The sequence below is a fragment of the Rhinopithecus bieti genome, unplaced genomic scaffold (assembly GCF_001698545.2).
Source record: "Rhinopithecus bieti isolate Rb0 unplaced genomic scaffold, ASM169854v2 scaffold_36448, whole genome shotgun sequence".
In the NCBI taxonomy this organism is placed as follows: domain Eukaryota; kingdom Metazoa; phylum Chordata; class Mammalia; order Primates; family Cercopithecidae; genus Rhinopithecus; species Rhinopithecus bieti.
Window position 1 is genome coordinate 368,083 of NW_016815304.1, and position 18,203 is coordinate 386,285.

Below are 18,203 nucleotides of genomic sequence, written 5' to 3' on the forward strand. Positions count from 1 at the left end.
GGGGAGAGGAGGGGAAGGGAAGGGAAGGGAAGGGAAAGGGAGGGGAGGGGAGGGGAAGGGAAGGGAAGGGAAGGGAAGGGAATCACGGGGGTTGGGGAGTGCACTGGGGGCATTCCCTGAATTACTCCTCACCTGTCACCTGAATGAACTGATGTGCTTCACAGTTTTACTTCACCCCTTCCTAAAGCTGCCTGAAGGTAGCAATAGATTCATCTCCATGGCCACATCCTGTTTTTTTATGATTACAGTATTTTAATAAAAAGTTTTTGCATTGATACATATTTGTACTATTTTATTGATACATATTTGTACTTATACAAGTGTGTACACGTGACATTTTGTTACATGTCTGGAATGTGTAATGACCAAGTCAGAGCATTTAGGGTATTCATCACCTCCAGTATTTATCATTTCTATGTGTGTATAACATTTTAAGTCCTCACTTCTGCCTAGTTTGAAATGTACAAGACATTTGTTGTTAACTATACTTACTCTACTCTGCTATTGGACAAAAGAACTTATTCCTTCTATCTAATGGTAACATTTTACCCATTGGCCAAACTCTCCTTATCCCCACACCTAACACACACACCCTTCTCAGCTTCTGCTATCTGTCATTCTACTGTCTACCTCCATAAAATCAACTTCTTAGCTCTCACATCTGAGTGAGAACATACGATATTTGTCTTTCTGTGCCCATCTTATTTCATTTAACATAATGACCTCCAGTTCCATCCATAGTGCTGAAAATGACATGATTTTATTATTTCTATAATAAATACATTATAAAATTATCATAGTCAAATAGTATTCCATTGAATACCTATACCAGATTTTTCTTTATCCATTCATCCATTGATGGACACTTAGGCTGATTCCATATCTTTGCTATTGTGAATAGTGCTGCCATAAACATGAGGGTGCAGGTATCCCTTTAATATACTGATTTCTTTTCCTTTGGATAAACACCCAGTAGTAGGATTACTAGATTACATGGTATTTCTATTTTTAATTTTTTGAGGTGTCTCTATACTGTTTTCTATACAGGCTGTACTAATTTGCATTCCCATCAATAGTGTCTAAGGGCTCCCTTTTCCACGTCTCACCAGCGCCTGTTGTTTCGTTTCATTTTGTTTTGAGACTCTCACTCTGTCACCCAGGCTGGAGTGCAGTGGTGCGATCTCAGTTCACCACAACCTCTGCCTCCCGGGTTCAAGTGATTCTCCTGCCTCAGCCTCCTGAGTAGCTGGGATTACAGGCATGCCCCACGATGCCCAGCTAATTTTTTGTAGTTTTAGTAGAGATGCATTTTTGCCATGTTGGCCAAGCTGGTCAAGAAGTCTTGACTTCAAATGATCCACTTGCCTTGGCCTCCCAAAGTGCTGGGATTACAGGCATGAGCCACTGTGCTGGCCATGGTTTTTGTTGTTGTTGTCGTTGTTGTTGTTGTTGTTTTGGTCTATTTTTTCTCTGGAGACTGGGTCTCACTGTGTTGGTCAGGTTGGCCTTGAACTTCTGGGCAAAAGCCGTAACCCTCCGGTCTTGTCTTCCCAAGTAGCTGAGACTACAGGTATACACCACTGTATTCTGCCTTTAATATTAGCCATTCTAACTGGAGTAAGATGATATCTCATTGTTGCTTTGAGTTGCATTTTCCTGATTATTAATGATGCTGAACATTTTCTCATAGAACCGTGGCCCTATGTACGTATTTTGAGAAATGTGTATTCATGTCCTTTGCCCACTTTTTAGTAGGATTATTCGTGTTTTTTTGCTGTTTAGTTCCTTGTATATTCTGGATATTGGTTCTTTGTTAGATGAATAGTTTAAAAATATTTTCTCCTATTCAAAAGATGGTCTTTTCACCCTGTTGATTTTTTCTTTTGCTGTGCAGGAGCTTTTTAGTCTAATATAATCCCATTTATCTATTTTTGTTTTGGTTGCCTGTGTTTTTGAGGTGTTAGCCATAAATTCTTTTCCCTGACCAATGCCCTGAAGTGTTTCCACTATGTTTCTTCTAGTAGTTTTATAGGTTTGGGTCTTGAGGGTCAGTCTTTAATCCATTCTAAGTTGATTTTTGTATATAGTGAGAGATAGGGGTCCAGTTTCATTCTTCTGCATATAAACATCTAATTTTCCCAGCACCATTTGTAGAAAAGAGTGTCCTTTCCCCAATGTATGTTCTTGGCACCTTTGTCAAAAATTAATTGGCTCTAAATACATGGATTTATTTCTGGGTTTTCTATTCTGTTCTATGGGTCTTTGTTTTTACACCAATACCATGCTGTTTTAGTTACCTTAGCCTTGTAATATATTTTGAAGTCAGGTAGTATGATGCCTCTGGTTTTGTTTTGTTTTGTTTGTTGTTGTTGTTTGCTGATAATTGCCTTGGCTATTTGGGCTCTTTTTTGTTTCATATAAATTTTACTATTTTTTTCTATTTCTTTGAAAACTGACATCAGTATTTTGATAGGGATTGTATTGAATCTACAGGTTGCTTTGGGTAGGATAGTCATTTTAATGATATGAGTTTGTGCGATCCATACTATGGATGTCTTTTCATTTGTTTGTGTCTTTTTCAATTTTGTTCATCAGTGTTTTGTCGTATTATGACCAGAATTCAGGATGCATATTGAGGAAATGTCCTTACAATTTTGAGTCCTTTACTGTGGATGTAAGAGCAGGAAGCAACATTTCTTGGGGGTTTATTATAATCCTCTTCCCAGCATTCTACATTCTTAAACATATATTGGACATGCCCTAGTAATGCTAGTGCCTTTGCCATTCTCAGTCTTAGAATACTGTAGATCTGGTGTCCTAAGTTTAACGATGGGCTAATAAGGACTAGCAACCATCAATCAGATAACAGATACAACAACTGAGCTGACCCCAACAGACTTGCAGGTACCTGCCTGCCAGCCATCACTGGTGGGCAGCACAGGGAAGGGGATGCAAGTGGCTCTCCCAGCAGGTATATAATCTGAGTCCTTAGCTGTGTCTTGCAAATCTCCCAATGACTGACAATACCATGCTTGTTGCCTAGAAAGGTACTGTCAGAACCCGTCCCGTGAGATGTGATACTCAGGTAAGGAAAGATGGAAGTCATCTAGAGGACAGAAATGAGCAAAATTGGTGAGATAATTTATCTCCCTTCTATATAACAATCATACGAATCCCTTCAAGTTCTGGGTTGTCAGTGAGAGCCCCTCCTTAGGGTCTCAGATAGAGGAACAAATTCCAAGGTAATTAGATTTATGTTTATGCGGAGCTCAGTGATCATAGTGATTTTCCAGATGGCCTATTCCCTGGTTAATTAACTCCTATGGATTAGCAAAAGCATATGGCTATACAAAACTATTTGGAATGCACATTTGTCACCTGGTTGATATTACATGATGGTTATATCTATTAGAAATAAAAAAGTAGATTAATTTTAACACCTCAATGAGAATTTAAAAATAAAATCCATGTTAAACTGTTGAATAAGATTTGCCACTAATATATCCTGCTGTCTACTCAAGAGAATTTATAAAATAAAAATTTCATGGGTACATTGCCTTGACAGCTTGAATTGAAAGGTGTGGGAATTGTCAACAATTTTGAAGAGGCATTGCATATTTAAAGGTAATTTCCAAATAGCAATAAATATCTTAGCAACGCTTCTGAGAACTTGTTGGAGTGTGGCCATATAACACCATCAAATGCAGTCATCTTAGTCCAAGTTCATATACCAGTCCCACATATGAAAGGTTTTCCCTTGAAATAAGGTGATGTTGTTTGTTCTGTCAACCCCCATCCAACATGAAAAGAATGAACCACTTTTTAAATCTGTTCTATAAGGGCACATATGTCCCTAATGAATGATTTGGTCATTGAAAAAAGCTGCTAAGCTGTTAACTGGTTCCCTTTCCTCTCCACGTGAACCAAAATCAATATCCTTCTGATGACCCAGACCCAAAAGGCACAAGCTGCCCCACCAGAGAGAGATTAAGACTACATTCTAGGCCAGGTGGGCACCGTTCCTGTTAAGTGTGGGGGAGGAGCAAGCGGATGGATAAAAAGCCTGAGGCAGCCCCTCCCATCTGGGTGAGTCACGGCTTACGATGGGAGCCTGCGTGGGTGACCACCCCGCCCCCCCCGCCCCCCCCCCCACCCTTTTCCCGCCAGGGTTTGGGAGCTCTGGAGTGTGCCTGGCTCTGCAGGAGTTGGGTGGCTTTCCAGGGAGAGTGGAAATGGTGGGTTTTCATGATTCTCTATTAAGGCAAAGTTGCTTTCTTCTTCCTAATGCTCGCTCTATGCCCATCCTCTCCTCGGGGCCTTCTCTCTGACTGTTCTCACCTGCTCCCATGTCTCACTGTGACCCTCAAGAGACAACATGGAAGCCTCTTGCCAGCCTCTTTTGGAAGTGCACTGGCTCCATATGATCTACTGCTGGAATCTTCAAAGACACCCTTCTTTCCTCATGAAGCCCCCCCCTTTCCCTTTAGGATAAAGGACCTTGAGAACTGCCTATGGGAAGTTTGGGTCACCTTAAAAAGGCAATGAAGATCTAGTTAGTCTCTAATCACCCTTTAGAGAGAAGCGGACCGAGGTCTCGGGAATCCTCAATTCCTAAAAGGATTGGGTTGGGGCCCCATGGTTGCTGGAGATGGAACAGGATTTGGGAAACAGAATGGAAGGCAGTTTTTTGCAGAGCTGAAGTTCCTAATAGGGAAGATCTTCTCTAAAGTTCTGTGTTTAGTGTAGAAGCATGCACGGTTGGATTGTCTCTGAAAGAACTACTGAGTTAAATGAAAATGAGTCATAATGATTGTCTTCATCTGGAACACTGGGCAATACTGAACTTCATGCTGTCTTCTGTAAGGTAGGATGGTAATGGCCATCTCTGCCCAACAGGCAGCAGGTGTTATCTTCTGAGCCTTATTTTGTACGTCACCTGTTGTCATTAAGGACTAAATGATTAGGTATTGGAGTCTTCTGAAACAACCTTTACATAAACTTGTGCTAAGGAAGTCAAGTGACCTTTAAGTTCAGCCACCAAAGTGGCAGCAATCATTCACAGAAGCTAAATGTCTTCTCCCGTGGCAGATGCCCCTGGAACTGAGAAGAGCAGGCCCCTTGGAGTATTTCAGTCCTTAAGACATGCATTACTCTGGCCTCCTCTGCAAGGAGGCATTTAACTATGGATTTATATTAAGCTTACCAGGGACACCTGTGGATGCACGAGGTGCTGCTTAAGGACTCTGCTGGTCCCTCAAACTCTCGCAACTAAAACCTTCAGATTCCTTAACAGAAGGCATTTGCTATTCCATTCAATATCGGCCTGGGAGCCAAGGTGCTTTGGTCGTGTTGCCTAGTTCTACACTAATACCAGATCTGGCAAACATCATTTCACATGACTCCAGTAATGTTCATTGGCCCTGTGAGACAGTATGCCATGAATGACATTTTGGAATCCAGAATCGTGATGCAGCAATAGCAGGTAGTGGGAGACAAGTCTCCATTTCTAGTTACTTCCAATATCCTATAGCATAATCTCCACTAGGCAGGTGCTGTGACCCCCATAACTGAGGAGTTTATTAACAAAATGCTACTATACTTTGTTTCTCCTTTAAGCACAGGCTGTTTAAGAAAGGTGGAATCTGGGTTTGCCAGTTTGAATTTACTCAAAGCAACACAAGTAACTTTGGGGGGTAGAGGAATTCTTCCCTGGTCTTTCTGACTGAATCTAATTCCTTTAATGACCTGCCTGTAAACGGAACAATTCTTCACTCCAGCATCACCATCAATCTTATTCATAGATCTGGTTTCTAACTGCTCTCCTGCTAATCCAGGCAGGCTGAATGTGGAGGTTTCTGAGACAACTCGAGTGAGCCTGTGTTTAGGACATTCCAGGTAACTGCTGCTTCCTCTCCTTTTGGGATAGGTAGTGTGAAACCAGGTGAAAGGCTACCCCAAGAACAGCCAAGTTTCCACAGATCATATCTAACCCAGTGGTCATAGTGGGAAACCACAAGGCAGAGAAGCTGAATGTGGCCCTCTGTGTTTTAGAGAACTGTTGTGGAAGGTTTTTCTAGGCTCTCCCAAGCCTGCATCTTATGTAGAGAAGATCCTATCGTAACTACGTCTATCACCTGATGTCATGTCATGCTCAGGGACCTAATCCACTCCAATTCCTTTCCCTTGTGCTAAATTGGTAAGCCTCCCCAGTCAAGTCTGACTTCAACATTCCCGTCTAAATGAACTTGTGTGCTCCTCATCGTCCTGTCTGGGACACCACACTTCTAGATAACATTTTTGTAGACTTGGAGGGCATATCCACAGACCTGTCATGTGGATACATCATGCAATAGTGAGATCTAGGCTTCTGGCATGCCCATCGCCCAAATAGTGAACAGTGTGCCCCATTGGTAACTTCTCAATCCTCACCCCCTCTCAAAATCCCCATTGTCTATTTCCCTGTTTATATGTGTACCTACTGTTTAGCTCCCACTAGAATGAGGCATTTTATTTGAAGATCAAACAAATTTCACTTAGGATAAGTCTTCAGTTCCACATTACTGGGAAAGACATGATTTTATTCTTCATTAAAGCTGCACAGTATTCCATGGTCTTTGGAAACACTTCTTAATCCAAACGAGAATTCCCAAACCAGTGAGGGACTTAAGCTGGTACATCATAAATACTCCTTAGTGCACAGTGAAACTTAAAACTATGAGCTGCCCATTTAGTTCCTTACTAATGTTCTCTTATGAAATGTTTCTAATTAAAACGTGTATACGTCTGCTCATCAAAGTCAAATCCAAAATTGTTCTTCCTGCACATAGTTTTATGAATTCCTAAAGCCCTGAGAGGCTCTCCTTTATTGGATTTGGGCTACAGAAAGTTAAGCACAGATGTTCTCTACCTGAGAAGGTATAATCAGAGGATGGGGCATGGAGAAGGAGAGGAGGCCTGGGGAGGCAGGGGCGTTTCCCGTGCACTCACTGGGCATCAGGGGCAAGGCCTCACTTGAAAGCAAAGGTGCTGCGCTCTCCCTCTGCCGGCTGTCAGACCTTGCCGCTTCCACTTGCCAGCCCTGTTTCCTCTTCCTTCCTCTACACCTCAAAGGTGTCAGAACTCATGAAGGATATGCTGCCAGCTACTGAAGCCAAACTGCAGTGCGTCCTCTTCCTTGAGTACATAGATGCCTTGGCTCACCTAGAGCCTCTCGGGGCTTTTAGGGATTCAGTTTTAAAACTTAAGGCCTGTTGTTGGATACTGGGTGGGTAATGTAGGAGATCAAGTTGCAGCTTCAGCACAGGTGTAGCTCAGGTGATGGAACTGCAACACCTGCGCTATTTGGAGCAACGGGGGGTGGTCTAGGCAAACATCCGCTATGCCCTGGTGGCACCCCAGGAGGTGCATGCTCTGTCCATGGAGGACCAGAAGTGACACCTCTTAAAGGAATGTAGAGGTGCCAGCGTGTCTTCAGGATCTGCCCCTGAGGGCTTGTGGGAGGGCAGGACTATACCCAGGAAGGAGCCGCTCTGCTTATTGCAATAAGATGTGAGCTGTTGACCTGTTCCCCTCGTCTTGCCTCTCCACGTGGAGAGGTGGTTGTCAATATCTTTGTGAGGACCCAAAAGGCACCAGCTGCTCCAGCAGAGGGGCGGTTAAGAAACATACTCAGGCCAGGTGGGCACTGTTCCTGTTAAGTATGGGGGAGGAGCAAGCGGGTGGACAAGCCTGAGGCAGCCCTTCTCATCTGGGTGAGTCATGGTTTACAAGGCAGCCTAGGTGGGTGGCCCCTTTTCTCACCAGGGTCTGGGAGCTCTGGAGAATGCCTGGCTCTGCAGAGGTTGAGTGGACTTTCGTGATTCTCTATTAAGGCAAAGTTGCCTCTTCCTAATGGTCTCCCTTGAACCATTGCCTCCTCAGGCCTTCTCTAGCTGTTCCCACCTGTTCTGTGTCACCATGACGCTGAAGTGGCAGATATGAAAACCTCTGGCCTCAGAAGTGTGCTTGGCTCCACAGGATATATCTCTGGAATCATCAGAGGGACCTGCTTTCCTTGGAAAGCCCCTTTTTTCCCTTTAGGAAAAGTACCCTGAGAATTACATATGGGAGGTTCCGGCTGCCTCTTAAGAGGCAGTGAAGACCTGGTCTCTTCTAGCAGTTTAGAAATAAACCAAAATCTTGAAGCTTCAACTCACTATGAAAAGGCTGAGGAGTGGGTCCCAGAGGCTGCTGTGGGAGCTTGGGAAACAGGATTTGGGGAAGTAAGGAAAGACAGTTTGTGCAAAACTGAAGGGTCTCACAGGAAAGATCTTTCTAGCTTTCTTTACCTTAGTGAAGTAAGCAAGAATGGACTGCTCCAAGTGTTTGGTTAAAAGGAACAGTAATGACTCCATTGGGGGGAAAAAATCGGGGAAATTGAATTTTATCTCTTCTCCTGCATAATGGATGGCAGCTGACATCCCTGTGCCCAATCAGTACCAGGTACCTTGACACCTGTTATAGTTCAAATGACTGGGGCCTGGGGCCTGTTCAAACTAAAACCTCTGGGTGGATTTTATACAAGAGCTAAAATGAGCTTGTTAAGCTGGAAAAGTGGTAGCCAAATCAGCTGTGGAAGCCAAATGACCTTTAATGTAGCAAGTGCCCCTACAACTTGAGAAGTTCAGGCCCCTTAGAGAACTTTGGTCTTCAAAGCAAGGTTGTTTCTTGCAAGCATCCCCTTACAAGTTAGACCACACTAACTGGATGGAACATGAAGATGATAAGGGACGCCTGTAGACATGAAGGTAGTAGTGAACTTTGCTATTCCTTCAAACTCTTGCAGCTAAAGTCCTCTAATTCATTAAATAGAATGGCACATGCCTTCTGTCACTGGGCTTCAAAGTGTTCAGGTCCTGTTGCCTAAACCTATACTGATGTTGGATTTGACAAGCCTTCCTGTATGTGCAGTATTGTAAGGATTCCTGCGTCCTTCAGTAATGCTCATTACCTATAAAACTGGCAGAAACTACATTCTGGACTAGAATCTTGACCTAGCAAAAAAGGTAATCTTACTTCCAATATTCTGTAGTGAATCTCCATCAGGCAGGTGGCCATAATCCTGGTACTTCCGAGGGGTCTACTTAATGAAATGCTACCATACACTTCCACCTTCTGTACTAAGCACAGTGTATTTCCATCATAGAAAAAAAGGTGACTGGATTTTCTTGTTGGATTTTTCTCAACCAAAGTAGTTTTGGTGTAGAGGATTCAACCCTGTATTTCTGATCCAGTCTAGTGCCTCTGGTGATAGGACTTTACAGGTAGCCAATCTCCTGCTTCGGTTTAACCTTGATCCTTAGCTCAGGCTCCTAATTGTCCTATAAATCCAGCAAGGCAGCTGATGGAGGCTCCTCTGAGACGGCGTGAGTGAATGCACTAAGACATGTTCTCACGTTACATTGCTTTTGGGAAAAGCGGCCTAAGTGGCCTGTAGTATCCCTTCAGTCTGCTCCACAGAGAAAAGCTACCAGCTCATGTAGACATTAAGGTCCTAGAAACAGTTTTGAGGCTCTTCTGGACTTCCATGGCCAGCATCCAGGTTCCTGCAGCTACACTGCAGTGGAGACCTGCCTGTCCTCAGACTGAGCCCTCCCCATTCTCCTCAATGTTATAGCTGCAAACACCCGTGGCCCCTCCTGGGAAGTGCGTTTGCCACAGGGCCTGCTTTTTCTCTCCTTCCTCTAATCCAAAAGGCAGGTATCTTATGTAGGGGTGTACTGATGGCTAGAATGTAGAGTTTAAGGCTTGTAAGCCCTGTTCTTGCATCCTGAAACAAGTCAGACCCACATGGGAAATGTGTAGCTTGGCCTATAACACTCGGCCTCTCAGTCCAGCCACCTGTTTCCTGGACAGCACATTGTGGGTTCTTCCCTCTGCTAACTCGAGTGCCTAGGAGAGACAGGCACTGTTCAAGGCCTGGGGCACAGAGCCATCAAGACAGTCTTATGATAAATCAAGATAAGACACATGCAGGAAGAATGAGTGTCTTACCGCTCCTTTTCTTGGCCCTTTTGGGTGCTTCTCCTAAATTTGGAGCCTTTTTATCTCCTTGGTGCACATTGTAGTCTCGTTTTGTTTCATCAGCCCCATCCTCCCAAATTGGCTCCCTCATGCCGGTGGCTACCACAACACCTCCCGTTCGAGTGGTGTCTTACTCCAAAGCACTGCCTTGGGATTTCTGTTTATGTGCACATTGTTATCCTAAGCACCTGTTCTCAGAAAAATAGCACAAAGGAGCAGCAACCAGTGTGGAAGTGACTTGCATTTCTGTGGTATGGTAGCACTTTCCCACTCCTAGTAGAATGTTGACTATTCTTCCCGCCACCATCCTTGATGCAGAGTAGGAGATAACGAGATGCAAAAGATAAAAGAATGAGGAACAGGTGGATGAGGTTAGTAAGGCCATCTACCAGGATGATGCAATTTGGAAGTCCTGAAGTCTAGATCCCAAGCTGAGTTGGGAGCTTATGTGCTCCTAACTCAGTATAGAGCTTGCCACCTAGGGAAGGAAGGAATGCAGAGAAGAACTCAACTCGAATTTTAATCCAGGTTTCCCTACTGTACACAAATCCTTAGCTAATTGGCTGAGCTGCTTTAAGATAGTTAAAGATCATACACATTCTAAAAAAAAGATTCCAAAGTTATCCCTAAAACTATGTCTATTTCTCCTACCCTGTTTTTCTATTTTTCCACTACCACCTAGGTGGTGGCAAGACGTGCCTCCTTGAGGGACATGCAAGCCTCTCTCCTGTCTCAGAATCCCAAATCCTAAGAATTATTCCTGAAATTCATAGTCTTTAGTGGTACCTTGAGGTTCCTCTGAGGAGACTGAGCACCATGTACCTGGAATTGAACCTCACAACTGCTCTTCAGTTTTGAGTGGCTTAGTCTTCAGATCCTAAAGTAGATTTGGGGTGGACCAATGTTTGTGCAATTCTTAAAAACCATTTCCCCTACTAAAAAGGTGGGAAGGATTCAAATCCCTGGAAACATTGCTGAAATTGAATGCCAGGATGCTCAGCTGCCCTGGAGCTTGTTCCTATTTCAAGCAGGTGCTCATGGCATGAACATGAATTGTTCTCCAGCTGTGTAGCTTACGTCATTCTAGTGCCAGAATTAGAGCGAGGTAGAGCCCTGAAACTCCCCTGACTGCATCCCAGTTGAATTGTGGGAGGAGCTAAACTCTTCTAATATGAAGACGAGTCCTAGCTTCTGATATGTCCAGGTATACTTTTTAGTATCTGATTTAGGTTGAATAGAATTGGGTATGATGAACCTGCTCGAGTAAGGCTTGTGTTCTAATCTTTGGTTAAACTGAAATGGAAATACTCTTGTTGAAGGTAGCAGTTAGTTAAGCATCCTATCTTTTAGAGAAAGTGCTACTGTTAGCATCTTGACTATGCTTCTCCCCTAACTTCCTTCTGAAACCACGTATCGGGCCTCTTTGCGTGCCATACCAGGCTTTCTGTATCTTTTCACTTGCTTTTTACTTCTACATCACCAATTTCATCTAAGATACCTCTTCTTTGATCTCATTCATTGAGTTAATCTTCAAGAGGGTAGGATGATCTTTGGATACTGGCTAACATTTTAGCCTGTCTGAGGACGGTGGTGTTGCCAGGCCAAAAGATAACTTCTTGGAGCCCAAGCAATTGGACTGAATCTACATACAAATCCTCAACCACGTACAGTTGCTAGTGGAGCAGATGCAAGTCTAAGAGCTGCTAAATTCGCGAAGCTAGAGAGACAAGCCTGACAGCCCAAAGGCACGGCACGCTTGTAGAGTGTAGAATGAAAGTGAGGCTCAGGAGTCCTCCTGTGAGTTCAGGGTAGGGTAAGAAAGTTGTTATACCCAAAGAAATTCTGCAGGTCTGACAGTCTTAAAGGTTCCTCATAAGCAGGGTTAAGGGGCAAGGAACTGGACTTATGCCAGTAACAAAGACGTGACAAGAGCTCAAGCAAAGGACTCGGGCGCCCTGACCTGAGTCTCCACTCACAGAACTAGGAGTGTTTGTCTCGGGACAAATACATGCGAAACATCTAGTTAGGTGGCCAGTTCTTGGGATGGGGGCAGTAGAGATATTGAATCTAGGGGTTTGACTTTGGAAATACCATATAGTCAAGATTTAAATATCACTTTACCCTTACGCGAGAACAGGCTGAACGTGGCATCTAGTGGCACATAGGGAGCCTGATTTTGCAGGATTCCCAGAATTAAGAGGAACCTCCAGGATTTGTCATCTCTGCTTCCATGTCTTGAGAAGGGTTCCCATGACACTGCTTCAGGAGCAACTAGATAGCTTCTGATACAAAATGTAGATTAGTCTCCTATAGAATGATCTTGAATATGTGTAACTCTGGCAATTCAAATGAGTAAAAGACAAAACGAATTGCTGGCCTTAATTCCAACATTCCTGATCTCCATGCATGTCTCCCACCGAGACCTCAGTATTACAGAGCAATTGCTATCATCCAATAGACTGTACCCTATTGGGTAGGAGAAATAGACAAATAACTTGAGGGATAACTTTGGGGTAACTTTTTGAATGTGTATAATCTTTGACTCCAGCTTAAAGCAGCCCAGTCAATTAGCTAAGGATTTGCGTATAGTAGGGAAACCTGGATTATAATCCTGGAGTCCTTTGGGGATCTTACAGAAGTTCTTGACTGTCCTGTGAGCTGAGAAGCTTTACACAAAACAGAACCCATATACCATCATCGTCCTGGACTGTTGCATATTCTAAAGTCTGAGAACATTGGTGATAACTCAAGCCTGTTGGAGTACATTTCTGAAGATAATCTCAAGTTAATATTCATCTTTATTGCTAGCCACCCCCTCGTCACCATGACTTAAAAGGGATGATGCTCTCCTGAGCCTCAGATCTCTTACATCCATAGTTGGTGGGAACTATTGTTGGCGTTGCTAATATTGACTGTTCTAGCTGTGGGAACACAACTGCTAGAACTCGGAGGTGTTAGAGAGCTAACCCTAATCTCAAAGCGCAGGGGTGCATCACCCAAAGCAGACATGCTCAGCTTGCATATTCTCAGGAACTTCTGGCAGGACCAGGGATCTAAATGCCTCTAGACATAGAACAAGTAAGACTTTGCCATAAGGAAGATCTTTTGTATATTCATGGCAACACGGAAAGAGACCATAAAGCACTTGCTTTTTACTTCTACATCACTAATTTCATCTCCTAAGATACCTCTTCTGCTTTGATCTCATTCATTGAGTTAATCTTCAAGAGGGGTAGGATGATCTTTGGATACTGGCTAACAACATTTTAGCCTGTCTGTGAGGACGGTGGTGTTGCCAGGCCAAAAGGTAACTTCTGGAGCCCAAGCCATTGGATTGGATCTACACACAAATCTTCAACCACGTACTATTTCCATACTGTACAAAGTGGCAATAGTAGTATGAACTTCATAAAATGAGTTGGTACAATTATGTGGGTACAGGTATATGACTTAGTGATTTGGAAGATGAGATGAATCTAGGGTAATGAGTTAAACTAAGTCCAAATCTGGAGTACAAAAATAGCAGGTCAACATCTGGAATACAAAAATTTGGAGGACAAAAGTACCAGGCCAACATTTAGACAAAAGACCTAAAAGCAGAAATCACAGGGGAAGCTGTGCTGAGTGGGGCTCAGTGGAACTCAGACCTCTAGAACAGAGTCGGCAGGTCAACTTCAGATGTCTCTTGGCCCACCTCGAATACAGGCCCATTGAATTTCATGCCCAGAGTGAGACAGGCGATAGCTATGACTCCCACAAAACCAGGACTTCCTAGGTTAGTCTGGCTAACTTTTCCTATTGATATAACTGAAGGCTACTCTGAATGAGAAGGTACAAATGGATGGTGAAAGAAGGAACAATGTAGCCTTAGGAAGAGGCAGGACTAGTGAAGTTGGTATGAGAGAGACTTGCCATGGTAACCATTACCTTCTTATCCGAAGGTGTGAATCTGAAGGAACTGGAAGTTCTCCAACTGTCTTCTCCAGGTAAATCTGCAGGCATCTGTAGTACCATTGAAAGCCTATTAAATCACTTGGAAATATGTGGCAGTTGCATTTTGAATGTCCAAAAATCTCTTCAAACATCTAAAATTAATACACATGTGAAGTAGTAAAGCTAGAGTGAAGTGAATGCCTGATTCATTCTTTGATAATGAATCTTAAAAGCTAGATAACTCTCAGAAGGTTAAGCATTTGCTTTACCGTAAATGATAACAGACCCTGTATTAGTCCATTTTCATGCTGCAGATAAAGACATAACCTGAGACTGGGCAATTTACAAAAGAAAGGTTTAATCGGACTTAGTTCCACATGGCTGGGGATGCCTCACAATCATGGCAGAAGGCAAGAAGATGGAGCAAGTTATATCTTATATGGCTGGCAGGAGGCAAAGAGCCTGTGCAGGGAGACTCCTGTTCTTAAAACCGTCAGATCCTGAGACCTGTTCACTATCATAACAGCATGAGAAAGACCTGCCCCCATGATTCAATCATCTCCCATGGGGTCCCTCCCACGACATGTGGGAATTATGGGACCTACAAGATGAGATCTGGGTGGGGACACCAAGCCAAACCATCTCAGACCCCAAAGGTTGAGACTTGAGGGACTTTGAGATGTCTACCTGCCACCGAGCTGGTGACTGCCTAATGAGTCAGCGGGAGGAGAAAAATGGGAGGGCTTCTTTACCAAAAAAAGCAATAACTGTTCTAATTCTTCTCTGGATCTCTGGAAGTAAACTCAAAGGTTGTTGTAAGACTTCTCAGGCTACCCTGGAATGAAGGTAATGCCCTGGCTCCAGGAGCTTGCTTGTTTTTGTATAAATCTGAAAACCCTTTTGAGTGGACTAGAGTCTTGCTACACAGCCTTTATCACTCTCTAAGTATCTTTCCTTTTTTTAAAAAGACCAGCTAATCTGGATGTCTGTTACAAAGTTGTTATGCTGGTCCAGTGTCTTTGAGGTCTTCACAGAATTAGCTGGCACTAGATCATTAGGGAATTGTGGGTTTACTATGACCTGCCTAGATACTAGTATCTCATATGTGCAGATCCAAGTTCAAGAGAATGTTCTCTAGGTCCCAAAATTAAATGCATTATCAAACCATGGAGATGGATAGCTGAAGAATAGTGGTAAGGGTGGCTGAAACAATCAAGATTGTGAGCAGAGGAGGAAGAAAACAGGGTGACTGGGGATAAATGGTTAAACGGAAGCTAGAACTTACATGGCCTCCAAACAGAAGCTTTGGGTAGGTCAAATTGACTGGACACAGGATGAGAGGCTGTATCAGGATTCTCTACAAGGAGAGAACTAATAGAATATATATGTATGAGAGTGAGTTCACTAAAGGGAACTAACTCACATGATCACAAGGTAAAGTTCACAATAGGCTCTCTGCAAGTTAATCATGGAAGCAAGTGGTGGATCAGTCTGAGTCCCAAAACCTCAGAAGTAGGGAAAGTAGCGGTGCAACCTTCAGTGTGTGGCTGAAGGCTCTAAGAGCCCCTGACAAAACCACTGGTGGTGTTAGGTCTAAGGGTCCAAAGCTGAAGAACTTGGAGTCTGATGTCTGGGGGCAGGAAGCATCCAGCAAGGGAGAAAGATGAAGGCCAGAAAACTCAGCAAGTCTGTTCTTCCATCTTCTGCCAACTTGATTCTAGCTGTGAGAGCAGCTGATCAAATGGTACCCAGGTTGAGGGTGGGTCGGCTTCTCCCAGTCCACTGACTGAAATAAATGTTAATCTCCTTTGGCAACACCCTCACAGACACACCCAGAAACACTACTTTGCATCCCTCAATCCAATCATGTTGATACTCAATATTAACCATCACACAGACCGAGAATCTACATCAAATGTGGGGATCATGGCCCATGGTATGAGAGGTAGGAGATAAGCCTTTCCAGTGGTTGGACCAACCTATCTCTCAGGCTTCTGAGATGCTGAGGTGGGGAGGTCTGTGAGCCTTTCCCAAGGTATCACTGGATAAAGTTCACTTCTGAAGCCATTGGGAGGGAAAACAACCTAGATCTTATCAGACCCTTTGAAACAGACTAGCAATGTTCTGCCATCTCCTCTGGGTGCCCACAGAAAACTACAACGATTCCATTTTTAAAGCCTTATGACACAAGGCTGACACATGGTGAGTTTCACTGTTAACTATTCTCAGCATATACGGACACTGGCAGAGACAATGCCCATGCCAAGTTTGAGGAGTTTGATAGGTTGATCAGGGATAATGTCAGTGAATGGGAGGAGAAAGCAGGATTGGTCAGGAGATATTAAACTGTAGTGCAAGTCCGGCTAAAGAATCCATCAACATATCACAGAGCTCCGGAATACGTACGGTGCATCTGAAACACCCTGCAACACCTTCCTCTGTCTTGCTGCTGGAAATACCATGCAACACACATGTCTGAGCCCTTATATAAACCAGCATATTGCCTGTACTATATCCCAGTCCCCCTCCCTAGAGGGTCTTGGGAATTGTGATGTCAGAGCACAAGGTGGGTGGCAGGGGTATTGCTACTGCACTCACCAACCAGCAATTGGGACCTTGTAGCCAATTCCTGAATCCCACCTTGCTCTTGAGTTCCAGGTCAAGTTATGTTGTCATCTGTCAAGCTGACTAATAAAAGCAGAACCTGAGGTGAGGATAGGTGGTATGTAAGTTGATACGAGAGATGATCCCATGAGCATCTGCAGGGCAGTGGGAAAGTGAGACTTGGAGGTAAACGAGTTTACCATTCAACACACCCAGAGGTCCATCTCACTTAAACTTCAGAATACACTAGGGACCTGCCTCAGCATTATCTTGGTCAGGTGAGACTTAGTATGTAACAACTGCATCCATCATAAGTTAGGCCTTGTGAATTCACCATAACTTTGGCCTGCACTTCATATTGCTGAAGCCTTAAGATCTTTAAAGATTCTACTCTCCTAGGGCCAAGTACATCAGTGTCTGGCCAGGGAGGAGAGATCTGTCAAGATCACATCCAGCCATTGAGTGCAGGATCCCCGAGTGACCAGCTAGAGATGAGATGCCTTGTCTTACCCAAAACAGTTCCACATTCTCAATTATGGTGAGACTGCTACCAGAAACTGCTAATGGGGCAAGGGGAGGACCTACTGTGTGCCCTACTTCCTGCACTTTGTCCTCCAACGCAAGTGCTGATTTACTTGTAGCTCCTGGTCATCGTGTGACCTGAATCTGCCATGTGATATAATCAAATCTGAGAGCAACATCCACCACTCAGAACAAGGACTCGGGGTAAACAAAAGGTAGACTACCCTCCCTTCTACCAGACAGTCTGCATCTCATCTTCTGCTACCAGACAATGGAGTTTTCTCAAAGTATTTGAGATAATCTTAGGTTGAGTCTCTTTGCTGAGTTGGTCCTAGCCTAGGCAGTGACTACTGTCACCAGGGAGCTGTGAAAGAGGCTGTTAGTCAAGGTCTCAGAGCTCCATCCACAGTGGCCATTAGAGGGGGACAGCTAAGGGCTCTCCCTTGAATTCAATGTCATGCCCACATTTCTGAGCTGTGCAGTTCTGTATCCTGGACTGTGCCATGACTTCCCATCCCAGCGGCAGTGAGTGGCCTCTCTCCATTCTATTCCTGCTGTGGAACATACGTGGCGTGCTGGAGAAAAAGTCTGATTCAGTCACCTTTAGAGACCTGTGACTAGCCAGGAGCCAATCATACATTTGACTTGCTGTGGTAAATAGTCTTCTTCCTGTTTCTCCATTCAGGTTAAATTCTGCCTTTTCTTGAACCTGTGGGAAATTGTCTTCATATAAACATTGACCATCTGCCCTCTCCTGTTTTTAAGATGTGTGACCTTAAAGTTGCCAGCTTGCTAACTGTAGAAATTACAGGGTTTTGTGGGTATCCAAGTCTTCTAAGACAGATTGTCTTGGAATCGGGTTCTTTTGTTCTCTATGCAGGATCTAGATGCTTAGACAATAACTTCTGATGTACTGAAATATTTTGGAAAGAGATTAGTCTCCTGAAACTTCCACCCACAACTATGTCTTCACTACTGAAGGGAAGAAAGTCCTATGAATGCCTTGAATGATCGCTTGAACTGAAAGTGAACAGATACAGTCACAAAATGCTCACTATTTTAACTTATTTATACCTTGCCTT